Raw genomic sequence first — 12842 nt, forward strand, 5'->3', positions numbered from 1 at the left:
CCTCAAGAAGAGTATCGCGAACTGCTCGTTTCCTCCGCGTCACGTTATAACGTCGTTATGTCTGCTCGCTTCTACACAAGCCTTCTCTCGGCGAAGTTTCTTCTAATTCGAAAGGATTCTTTCTTTCCGTAACCTTTTCGTAGGGGTAGAAGGTATCTCGTAAGTCTCTGGAATCTTAGGATTTATAATGATATTATTTGTGCATTCACTCGTGTATGGAATAAAACGAAGGATCGGATTTTCTAATCCGATCTGTCTTTATTTTTTATGATTTCTTACACTTGTTATTAGATCGTTAATGGTTTAAGTTAGGTATGCTCGATGTGAGAATATTTTAATCATTAATTACGATCGTGATTATGATCTAAGGATAGATCATAAACGTTTGTAAAACGTAGATATTATAAAGCAGGAAGATTGAACCGGTTTTAGATAAAATTCGATGATCGAAATAAAGTTGTAAGTTTCATTTTGAAAGTCTTAAAGAGTTCTCTCTCTCTCTCTCTCTTTCTCTCTTTCTCTTTCTCTCTTTCTCTTCAGAATGAAAGATTCGTAAGTCGTGCGTCGAGCGGCTTGAAGAGCGACGGATCTTCGGCGTCGGTGATAAACGGTGGTAAAAGGTTGCATGGGAAAGGAGCGGGCGATGCAAAGTGATAACATAATCAGGTGATAATGTGACGGCCATATCTCATCGTGCAAGAAGCCGAGTGAGAAGAGACGCGAAGACGACGAAAGAAAGAAAGAGAGAGAATGAGAAAGGGAAAGAGAGAGTGGTAAGAAGAAGAAGAAGGAGACGAAGAAGAAGAAGAAGACGAAGAAGAAGAAGAAGACGAAGAAGAAGAAGAGGTAGGCGAAGGGTGGAGAAGAGAAGGGAAGAAAAGAGACGCTCACGCCGACAGAGACCAAGCAAGAAACACTGTCTCTCATTGGTCGCCCGAGTCGGCATCCGGACAGACGGAGAAAGAGAGAAGAGAGAAGGGTAGGGAGTACTCGACGAATGACAACACCATTCAAGGAGAGTGACTTTAGCGAAGAGTCGTCGTTATCTTCTAAATAGGAGGGGTGCCGGGGAGATCCGGACTCGATAATGCTTGTTGAGATGCAGTCTCATTATTCTACTAGATACTCATCGCCGCCGAATTAATTGAATTTCAAGACGAACGCCCACCGCGTAGGAAAAGGCAGGTATTTCTTAGAGGATCTTCTCTATCCGCGAGAAACGGGTTTCTTTCTGCGTTCTCGATCCGATCTATACATATAAGCCTTGAAAACGATAGATACGTTCATGCGATCACAAAGATTCGATCTCTCGTAGAATTTTTAGTGGAGAAATAAATTTGTTCTTTTTCCAAATTTCATTAAATAGTTTAACGTTCGATATAAAGGCTAATAATTTAAATACTAACTTTATAAGTTACATATGCTCGTTTCAACAAATTTCGATATGAAAAAATAGAAAGAGAGTGATGGAGAGAAAGAGAGAAACAGAGAAAGAGAAAGAGGGAGAGAGAGAGAGAGAGAGAGAGATAAAAGGATATAGAGGGAAAAAAGCGAATGAATATGGTTAGAGCGACGATAGTTGGATGTTCAAAACTGTTTCAGACGAATTCAGGCAGATTCAGGCAGGGCAGGTTAACGCTACGGGACCATCAGGTTGCCCACAGCTCATCGTCGAGCGATCACATCTCATCGCCTCACGCCATCGTAGACTATTACAAACAGAGCTCCCTTTTGCACCTCTCTCTCTCTCTCCCTCGTTTCCACCACCTCTCCATATCTCCTCTTTTCTCGACCACCACCCTTTTCTCTCTCTAACTCGAAGCTGGTTCATATGTACGAGGAAAGCCGTTTTCAACCCCATCGCGATCTCGCCTGTAGTCCTACGTATCACTGGCGTTCTATCAGCATATCCGAGCGCTTAGCACCTACTTCCCAGGAGTGCGATACCGCTCGTAACTCATTTGAATTACAACATTTCCCTCGGTCCCGCGAAATAATACGTACGAGGATCCTATTCTCTCTTTCTCTCTTCCTCTCTCTCTCTCTCTCTCTCTCTCTCTCTCTCTCTCTCTGTCTCTCTATCTCTCTCTTTCTCTCTCTCTCTCTCTCTCTTTCTCTTTTCAGCAAGTTGCTTCGTTTATTCGTACGTTCGTTTTTCGTTCGTAATCACCGATCGTCGCTTCGTAAAAATGTTAACTAACCTCGAAACGATACACTTGGGTTACTCCGATCGGATTTCAGGAAAATTCGTCGAGAGCGGTTGGTCGAATACGTTGTTCTCCGTTAGACTACGTCATTCACATCGGGGAAATGAATTATCGCGTGTGGTATTATAAAAGATCGTTTCTTAATTAAATCGCATTTTTCGTCAACTTGTGAGATTATAATTTTGATATTGTAAATTACGAACGCATGGCAATTTTCTCTATAATACCAAGAAAATTTCAACTACTATTATGTTATAACTGTCTAATCCAAGTATAAGATTACGATCGAAAGCAGATAAATATCGATCAAGTTCGAGAAACGTTTAACGCGTCGTTCGAAAGTTCTTTAAGACTTTCGTTATTCCCTCTTCCTCTCTCTCTCTCTCTCTCTCTCTCTCTCTCTCTCTCTCTCTCTCTCTCACTCTCTTTCTCTTTCTCTTTTTTAGTCTTTACGAGTTCGCGCTATTTCAAGTTCGGAGAATTCGCTTAGACTTGAGAAGTTTAGAAAGTTGGAAGATTACAGGGAAGATTAGGGTGAGAAAATTCGCGGTGAAGGTACGGAACGCGGTAACGGCGTGGTTTCACCGTCGGAAGAAGGGTGTTTTAATGGAGCACGATTAGCAAAGCGAGACGCCGGGGAGTCGTAGATAGGAGAACCTCGAGAAGCCACTTTTCACACATCCTCCAAGCTCTCTACTGTTTCTTACCCAAGTACCATCACCAACACCCTCGAGAATGTGCTGCCCACTTTCACCAACCAGTTACGATCACTTCATTCCGACCTTTACTTTCATAGTAATACCAACCAATCGATCGTTCTATCTCTTTTCGATCAACGTTTATCATTGTACTTAACGATATCCTCGGAGATTCATTAAATCATATATCTGTTCGCCAGTTAAATAATCCCGTGATTTCAACATACAGAGAATGGTATTTTACCTTATCTTCAAATAGATATCATTTATTTCAAATGGAAAGGGAGAGAGATTAAACGCACACGTACACATAGAAATTAGTTATATTTCTTTCTCAAAAGTAGAGCGATTTTGTGAGAATTGGTGAATGGTAGAAAGGTATCCTTTCGATATGTATATTAGAATCGTTTATATCTCTTATTAAAATGAAATCGTACTGTCACAGAATTTTTTCAAAGACAAGAGGATGTTAAAAAGTACATATGTAAAAATTCACTTAACAACAAACGAAAATGAATTACTTATCGATAATATACTTGTAATCTTTAAATAACAAATGATATTTCGAGCGCATTTATTAAATACTTGTATTTAGTATCGTCTCGGAAGAAGTCGGTGAGCTTACGTCGAATTACAAAGGGTGAAAGTGTCTCGTTAAAGAATCGTACCCTCATTGGTCGTCAACGGTATGGAAATAATTTAATGGAAACGAGCGAAATTTTGAGAGAAGCTGCCAAGGCGTAGGACCAATTTCCAGGCGATAAGAATTTCCCCAATTATGGTTGTCCATTAACGCGATGAGCGTTATTATTTTAATGCTCGTATCTTAGCGGTGGCATGGCTAATTTACCGGTATTAAATCGATTCACCGTCTGCATTTTATGCGCACGCAAAATAGTAATTGCGGAACCAACGCTTGCAAAACGACCGATATATATTTCCTTTATAGAAAAAAAAAGAAAAGAATAAAAAAATAAAAAAATTAATAATGAATAAAAAAAATGTTACTATTTAATTAAATATTCGATGACGAATGTTAATTTGTTTTAATGATTATCAATCACATCCTATAATGAATTAATTATAATTTCAATTAAAATATAATTCATAAATCATTCCGAAAAAATGCAATTCTAAGTCGGTAATGTGAAATATTTTCTATTATTTCTATATCTTATATTATTCAGCAATGAAATTATTTCACGATAAAACGTAGATTGAAAAATCGTAGGGGAAAATTTCTTTCTTTTTTTTTTCACTCTTTTATATTACTTTCGTGCTTGTAACATAATCGGAAGAGCATACAATCTCGGAAAGTAAAGCTCATTTACCAGATTGATCGCCATTCGGCATCAATTTCCATCGTCGTTAACCACCCACCGATATACTATGTGTTTTCCTCGTTTACCGTCGAACGGATATGCAGGGAAACGTTGACAGAAGTTTCGCGGTTTGTCCGACAGATGGCCCCCCGTTTAGGTAGCGTTTTCAACCCCCTAAGTCACGTCCCTAAGCCGGCTCTCTTCTTGGTCTATCTTGCGGATGCTTTTGGACATACACCGAATGAATTACCGACGCTGTGTCAAAACACGAGGATCACCCTTATGGCGTCTCGTATAAATAAGTACCAACCACTCTGCTCACCCCATACGATTTCTCCAAAGCTCTGCATTCTCCAAAGCCGGAGTTTGTGTTCTTCTTTGCGACACTTTTCTTTCCACCCCTTTTATTCTTTATACGTGAGATAAAAAAGTGCTTGGTATCTTGGCAAAGTGCTCGGAATAATCGTAAATGGAGATAAAGAATGGAGAGTGCTTTATTTTTGAGTAGATCGATGGATATTGCATTATGATTGAATATTAGAGTTTTTGATAGTGTAATAGTTATTCAACGACTTTGTATTTGAACGTTTTCATTGCGTTGGGAATATTGTATAATAATTGCAATACAAACTATAAATCATTGAACGCTTACAATAAAACTTTTATCTGTTCTAGGAAAGAGAGAAATAATTGTCACTGATAATCATCCGTCATTCACACGTGCTATGAAATCATGGAAGTTCAGCGATAGAAACGTCTTATTTACGTTTTGAGATAACCAGAAGAGAGATGTGGAATTCGCAAGTCTATTAATAAACGAATCTACTCGATCGTCAGAGAGAAACTATCTTATCGTTCTTCCCACACGGACGAACGTGAATATTCAGAAACAATAGAATTTCATTTAGCATTATTCCAGTGCTTAGACATCGATCAAAATACGTAATATGGTTTTACGGTAAATACTGATACGTTTACGCGTCATCCGGCGACTTAATGACACGTTTCGGCCTTGATTTCACGTACGATAGATGTCCAGACTAATTAGTAATATTTTGTTGACTAATAAGCTTCCTGCCAGCATGCCTTTCCGTCTTTCGTAATTAATGTACGAAATAATTGGCGATACATCGAACGGTGCCTTGTCTATTGCAAAATAAAGATAGATAGATAGATAGATAGATAGATAGATAGATAGATAGATAGATAGATAGATAGAAAGAGAGAGAAAGAGAGAGAAAACGTTTTACGCTTTATTAACTTCGCGTCGTGATTATATATGAGTCCCGATAATTTCCCTATTAAAATCAGTATTCCAAGGAGGACGTTCGTCATAATTTTACTCGGTCTATCAGCGATATACCAAAGACTCATCGAGATCGAACGAGCAGAGAAGCATTAGCTATTTAATGCGAACCTCTTTGGAGCTGGCTAATTGATGGCTGGATATTAGCTTAATTGTAATTAGTCGAAATTACGGCGATCCATGAGTCTTCTACCGAATCTTTGACTTTCAGGGGTATCTTCCGCTAATCCTTCCCTCGAACGTATACTTTCGAGAAACTTTCAACCATTTGAAAGCCTTTCGGTGGCCTCTTCAAGTCGTAAGAAAGTCGAGCAGCTCGATGCAACATTTATTACTGCTGGTGAACGAGGGTTCTAACTTCCCTCTCTTTCTTTCTCTTCCTCTCTCTCTTTCTCTTTTGAACTCTTTTCGTAAGGACTTTGATCCTTAATGCAGCTACTAAATGTTATTCCTTTTACGTCCCTATCATCGGCTCATATTTCGATGATATATTGCCGCTCGTATGTGACGTAATAGCCTCTCTTCGAGCCGTAAGTACGCGTTTAAACGATAAATCTCGGAAGTCACGGTAGGAGAGCCTTTTCATTTCGGGACATGCCTCTTATCGATATCTCCTTGTACGGGCAGGATGTCAAAAAATTGTCATGTTCTCTTGAGAATCTGCTTTCTCGGAAATATTGTCATGAGCGTAGTCTTTTTTCCGAAAGAATAAGCAACGAATTTCTTTGTGTATTCATTTATGTTTCTTTTTCTTTCATTTCTTTTCTTTTAAAAATTCGTTTCCTTTTTATTTTTATTTTTATATTTTATTCTTTTCATACATCATCGATCGTTCATACTCTTCCTAATATCTATGCATTAGTCTTCGATCAATGGTACGATCGCCGTTCCCGATTTGTTTGTGTTGTTTCTAGCTTATCTCAATGAAGAATTTATGTCGTTTCTTCGCGATCGATAAGAAGGTGATAAATCTGCGTGACCTTTCACGGCCGCTTATAGCAGTCAACTTAGACCTTCATCGTTGTTCGTAAACAACGTGACAAATACCTTACTAAAGTCATTAATCAAATTACTATAAATTCCATCCGTATTTTTGCGCTCTCGTTGCGAACTCGAACGAAGCTTGAAACAATGTCGTCGGTTTGATGACAAATTAATGAACGTTTCTCTTGGAAAAACGTGGAAGAAATCGTGTTATGCTTGCTACAATCATTATGAAACTCGCAAGTTTTTCAAAAGAGATCATTCACGTGGAATTTTTTTTTCCTTTTCCTTTTCTTTTTTTTTTTTTTATTATCGCAATAAAAGATAAGTTAGATCGTTGATATATGAAAAAAAAATGAATTTCTATGGGAAAAGTCATTGTTTCGTTTCACTTTCCTTTCTAATTTCGTCTATCTTGCTTAGAAATGAAGATAATTGCAAGGATCCCGACAATCGTCTCACAGACTTTGTATGTTGACTATGTACATGCATTTCAGCACTCATTCGTTACAAGCACACTCTGCTGATCCACTCTTCGTCACGGCATCACGTGACGCGGTATGTCGCCAGTCGCTTTATTTATAGAGAAACTCGACGATAACTCAAACCCGTTTCTCGGGAAAATTCATTATTTGAAGAAGACCACGATTTCTTTGTCTTTCAATTTTCAAAACGTAGCGTTAACGTTTTTATATATCCTAAGTACTTTCATTTACAAAGATTCGATGATCTCGTTCGATCGTTCGAAGAATTTTGTAACGATTGCTTCGCTTTGTGATTCATTTTCAAATAAAACAAAAAGGAAAAAGAAAAATGAAATAGAACGGAAACAAAAAAATATTCGGATTGAAAAAATGAACTTTTAATTTCCGATTCGTTGAAAAATAATTTATTCTTGAATCGTATAGGTGTATGTTCACTGCAAATAGTTGATATCTCGAACGTTCGTCGATCCTAGAACAATAATCGAAGTTGTTGGACGGAAAGTTACAATAAGTAAAATCAAGGAAGAAAGTCGTAGCCTTTATATGGGACTTCGCGCGAAATCAAGATCTTGGTTTTAAGGCGGGGACACAGAGGTAATGGCGTGTGCATTATTCTGATAAATCGCCACGGCTGGCGTCAAAGCTGAGTTCGAGCTGACGGGAACCCTAGCCAGAACCATATCTATAGAAGCTCAGGGTGATCCCGTTCGACTCGCAGAGGCAATTTAATCGAAATTTCTTTTCGAAGGTGATCTTTTTTTAATCGCACCCGAACGAGATGCCGTCAACGAAAAATGGCACGAACGTACAACGTTTTTCCACGTCCCTTACTTTTTTCATGCATCGAGTACGAAAAGTTCCAAAGAAAATCTTTATAATCGATCTGTCGTTTCAATTTCATAACATTAACTCTAACGTTAATTAATTATGACTCGAGCGATTAGAAATCCGAATAAACCAAATGGAAAGGAGAATAAGTAAGAATGAAAAAAGAAGAAGAAAAAGGAAAGTGAAAAAAAATCTGGTAAAAAACATTTCGCATAAATTCTTACAAATCAACTTTCTATCCAATCAAGGAGAACATTTGACGAGATAATAATCGCAACACTCGGTCATTATACAAGAGGTACATAGGTAATTAATAACTTCCTCGTTCCTCGTGTTACTTTGTATTCGACTAGACGGTACTCGAATAGATTTTCTTGGAGAAAAGAGAGAAAGATAGAGAAGCAAAGAATGAGAGAGAGAGAGAGAGAGAGAGAGAGAGAGAGAATGAGATAGAGGGAGAGAGAGATTCGAAGAGGCGAGGTACGTTTTGAGATATTCAAACGAATGGCGGACGTTGGGACGACACGGCTACCGTGCATTTGTCCGTTCGTTCCGGCGAGCAGTTCGTATTAATCCGCCGCTAATGAACGGTCGACGATCCACGCGCGCTTGGAAAGGCTCGTTTCGAAAGGCTCGTAGCAAAGAGACACGTAGAACGTCTATGTATATGTGTATATACGTATGCATGAAAGGGAAAAAGAGACAGGGAGAGAAAGACAGAGAGAAGGATGCAAAGGCTTTCATGGAGATACGGAGGACGGTTCCCTCATTATGCTTGTTGGCTCGACTCAATATTTAACGCGTCTCAAGTCGTTCGATCACCTTCGATATCTCGACACTCTCGAGGAGACTCGGATTAGCCTGGCGTTTACCAAAAGATCCACAACTCTTTAGTTGCATCCGCATCTCCGGAGCAAACCATTATTCTAGATCACCTTTGCGATTCTCTTATTAGACGTTTCGCACACCAAATGTAAATTTAACGCTTTTATTCCTTGCTATCCTTTTAACAGGGCATGAGTTTGCAAATGAGTTATAATACACAGTTAGATATACATATGTATATACAAGTTAAATTTTTTAAATCAAGACGCTCGAATATCTTGGTACACAACGCAAACAAAAGTTGTTCGATATTGGGTGGCAAAGGCAACAGCATTATTAATTTCTAAGATTCGGTGGACGTTTCCAAGATTATTTCGCGGTCAAATTTATTCTTTTACTTCGTACACTTTAATCGTGGGATTTTGTTCTTTTTAACGTCGATATTAAGCAGATCGTTTATTTCGTGGATAATAAAAATAACTCTTGCAAGTTTATTTGACAGGAAATATTAAATGCACATCGATACGGAATATCACTTTTTATACTTGGTCGTTCGGATGTAATATTGAAATATTTTATTGCATATACAAGATAATTTCTAAGTAACTATACGTTATAAAATCTTAATTATAAAACGGTGGCACCTTTCATATCAGGATTTTAGATTCAAGGACAAAGATGTTTTATGACTATCATTCCTGACCTGATCTCGAGTTTGATTTCGGTGCCTGACCGATAATTAGTTAATCAGTCAGCATCAGGTTGTTTTATTCAAATGTAGTAGAGGGCCAAGGCGATGTTCAGCAGTTAACAAGGCTCTTCGTTGAGAATACGACTGATTCTCTTTTTTATCCTTGCTTTTACCCTCTCTACCCCTTTGGTCCTTTTGGTTCGAGCACTTTTACGCTTACCTTGTCATTAATCGTTCGATTAAGTCGCCCGATAACGCGACTATTTCTCTCTTTCTCTTTCTTTCCTTCTCGTACGCGTTGCCATAACTCGCATACGATGTATACAACTTCGAAGATGAAGAAGCGAGGAAGAAGGAGAAGTAAGACCTAACGACCGTCGAGACCGGGAAACCTACAACCGCCTACCTGGTATATCGCAGTCGCTTTTTCATGCCGGATCCCTACACGTCGCGTCGTATGCGCGTGTGTTCATTCACGCATCCGCCATAACTATTTTTAACAGGATGCTCCTCGTTCATGTATTTTCATATGGGAACCCAGACGCATTGTAATTTCGTATTAAAAATATTCATTTTGATTTCATAGAAAATGTTAATATCATATAGGTGTATGTACACTTTGCTAATATAATGAATAATTTCATAATTACCCGAGAAGAAGTTTGAGCGAGTAATAACGAAGATATTAGGATTGAAACTGAAGCCTATGTCATTGGCCCGTAACAGCAAACACGAAGACAAAATATATCACGAAGTTTGCAACTGTAATGTTCTCGGCTAGAAAATTCGGCCGACTTTATCTCTCTCTCTCTCTCTCTTTCTTCTTGCCTCCTCGAAAATTTATTTTAATCGCATGGCGGCAGTCGAGCGAGTTAGAGAATAAGATAGAGATGGCTGTACTCCAGAAAAAAGAAAGATGAAGAGGAATACAAGCTTCTCTCTCTCTCCCTCTCTCTCTCTCTCTCTCCCTCTCCCTCGATGAACGTTTCTCCACTCTAAGAGACACGTGTCAACGCGATAAATCGTACCGATGTCCGACATACGGTTTGCTTTGGACGGTAAATTCGCGTGCTCGACGGCAAGGGACGAGAGAGAGGGGTATACAATGATGCGAATTTCGCGAGAAGTACGCCAAACTACGTCGGGGATGATCTCGAAGGCGGTAGAAGGAAAGAAAGAAGTCGAGAAGCATCGTCGAGATTATATGAGGCGCGTCCGTTCTCTTACAAGCGCTGATCTTAAGTGCAACTATGTTGCTCTCTCTTTCTCTCTTTCTCTTTTTCTGCATTGGTCTCTAAGTCTCTCTCTCTCTCTCTCTCTCTCTCTCTCTCTCTCTCTCTTTCTCTCTCTCTCTGCTTAGCTCGTTATTTACCAAGCAACATCCTTCTGTCCCTCACAGAATATAAGTCCTGTACCCTTTTACTTCTCTTCCTCTTCTTGTTCTTCATCATCTTCATCTTGGTGCAGCAAGGCGAAGCGGAATCGGTAGGACGACCGCATCGCCACGCATCGTTTCCATCCGCACCTCGAGCGATTATTTGTTGCTTCCGTTACAGGTGACTATTTTTAACTTAGCTTTCTATCTCATAGCGTTAGCTCTCGAATAGCTTTCGAATGATCTTAATTTTCAATGAATTCGTTAGCATTGTTCGTTGTTGTAATCAACGAACGACGGGATATCAAAGAAATTTAAAAGATCACACGCGATTTTCATCGTTTGTTTTATCTCTTCTACTTTTTATTTTTATTTTGATCGACCAACATTTAGAGAATATTAATGTGCAAGGAAGAGAAAAAACTTTCTCGTACGCAAGATTTCGTGAAGACATTTTCATCTAGTTCGTCTAATTTTTCAATTCTTTCAAGTAAATTGGAATCGACTTTTATTTTCTATCCTCATTGTCTGAAAAAGTCACCTAAACATGAAAAGAAAAAAAAGGAAACAGAATCGTAAAGGAGAAAAAAAGAAGGAACAGAAAATCCGGACACGTTCGCAGCTACTTGCGGATAATTAATAACGCCGGGATCAAAAGTGCGGGCACTGAATGTTCGCTCATTCACAAACGATCTCTCTTCGGGGCTGGATGAATGCGGTCCAGATCGTTACAAGGGTATTCTCCGGGCGTGCCTCGTACGGGTGTCTTCGGGGTCAATACCGACGGTTTGTTGAATACAATTATTAATGCCATCATTAAGAGCATTTACCATTTTTAATAGGAACGATCGGCAACGAGCATAAATCACTTCCATCTCGCGTCTTTTCTCGCTATCTTCTTTTCTTACTTTTTTTTTTTATTTCATTCTTTTCTTTCCTTTTCCTTTCACCGTTACCCTTCGAGAGAATTTCATTCTCAAGAAGGAACGGAGAATCGTAAGAGCTCTTCGTGATAACGATAAGAAGAAAGAAAGAGAGAAAGAGAGAAAGAGAGAGGTGCGCGAAAGTAAAAAAAGAAAGAAACAAATATAACGAAATATTGTTCTGATTGTTATTTACAGCTTATTCGTTCTAACCAACCTTACCACAATCGTCCTTTCGTTATCAGTTTGACTACTTAAACGAGAAAGGGTAAGCGATAATTATGCGTCACCCTTCTACACGTATGTACGATCTCGTAAAACAAATATGGCGCAAGGAGGGAGCGCTATCGTGCATTCACGACAACTTTATTACCAACGATGAGACAATTAGCTGCTGTCGGCTTGTAAAAGGGATAGAAGGAATACAGAAAGAAAGAGAGAGAGAGAGAGAGAGAGAGAGAGAGAGAGAGAGAGAGAGAGAAGAAAGAAAAAAGGAAGAAGTAGAGCAAGACAAAGTGGATTGCTCATTACGAGCGCATCGAATCTTATCGTTTGAAAATCTTCGATATCATGATATCGATATCATCTCGATCGAAGAAGAAGCAAGTAATTTGCCTGGTACGTCGGATATCGAGGCTAATAATGGCAGATCCATCTACATCTCTATCCTTCTTCGATCATGGGCCCTGAAAAAAGTTGCTTCGAGCTATCCGGATATCTCTTGGTTAGAACTGACCCTTATCGGCTTATTAAAAAGAACGTGGTTGGCTTAGTTTATCGAATATTCTCTTATCAGCCCTTTCTATCGGTCTCTTTTTTACGCTACGTATTGTATACATCCCTCCTCTCCTTTATTTTTTACGGTCTTTAGAGCGGCGTATCTTAACATGGACCGGTCATTATTTAACCGAGAGTAATAAAGTTACGCCACCAATTAGTATAATACGTGTTCATGGAAGTTTATGTGTATACGTATGCGTGTACGTGTATGCGTATGCGCGGGAGCTACGAGAGAACTCCTATCGTTCTTAAGATCGACTTCTCCTCTTCGTTGTTACGAGAGGTGAGGAAAGGGTAACGATATAGATTTAGTTTTAATAAGATAATAAGTAATAGGTTTGCGTTCGAAATGAGCTTGCCTTCTGCTCACGTCCGGTAAGTTATGAGAAGATCTCTTCAAAGATCGTTTGAGTCCTTG

The 12842-nt window shown here is 39.0% G+C and overlaps 1 protein-coding gene across 1 annotated transcript in view; it reads left to right on the plus strand.

The window, feature by feature from the left end:
• LOC122628312 (homeotic protein antennapedia-like) overlaps positions 1-5063 on the plus strand; it is a 133960-nt gene extending 128897 nt beyond the window's left edge. Inside the window, exon 9 of the transcript XR_006327000.1 lies at positions 4903-5063. The gene's annotated coding sequence lies outside the window, so the exon portion shown is untranslated. The remainder of the gene's footprint in view (positions 1-4902) is intronic.
• The last annotated feature ends 7779 nt before the right edge of the window (positions 5064-12842 follow it).

This window comes from Vespula pensylvanica, chromosome 4 (genome assembly GCF_014466175.1).
Source record: "Vespula pensylvanica isolate Volc-1 chromosome 4, ASM1446617v1, whole genome shotgun sequence".
Classification (NCBI taxonomy): Eukaryota; Metazoa; Arthropoda; class Insecta; order Hymenoptera; family Vespidae; genus Vespula; species Vespula pensylvanica.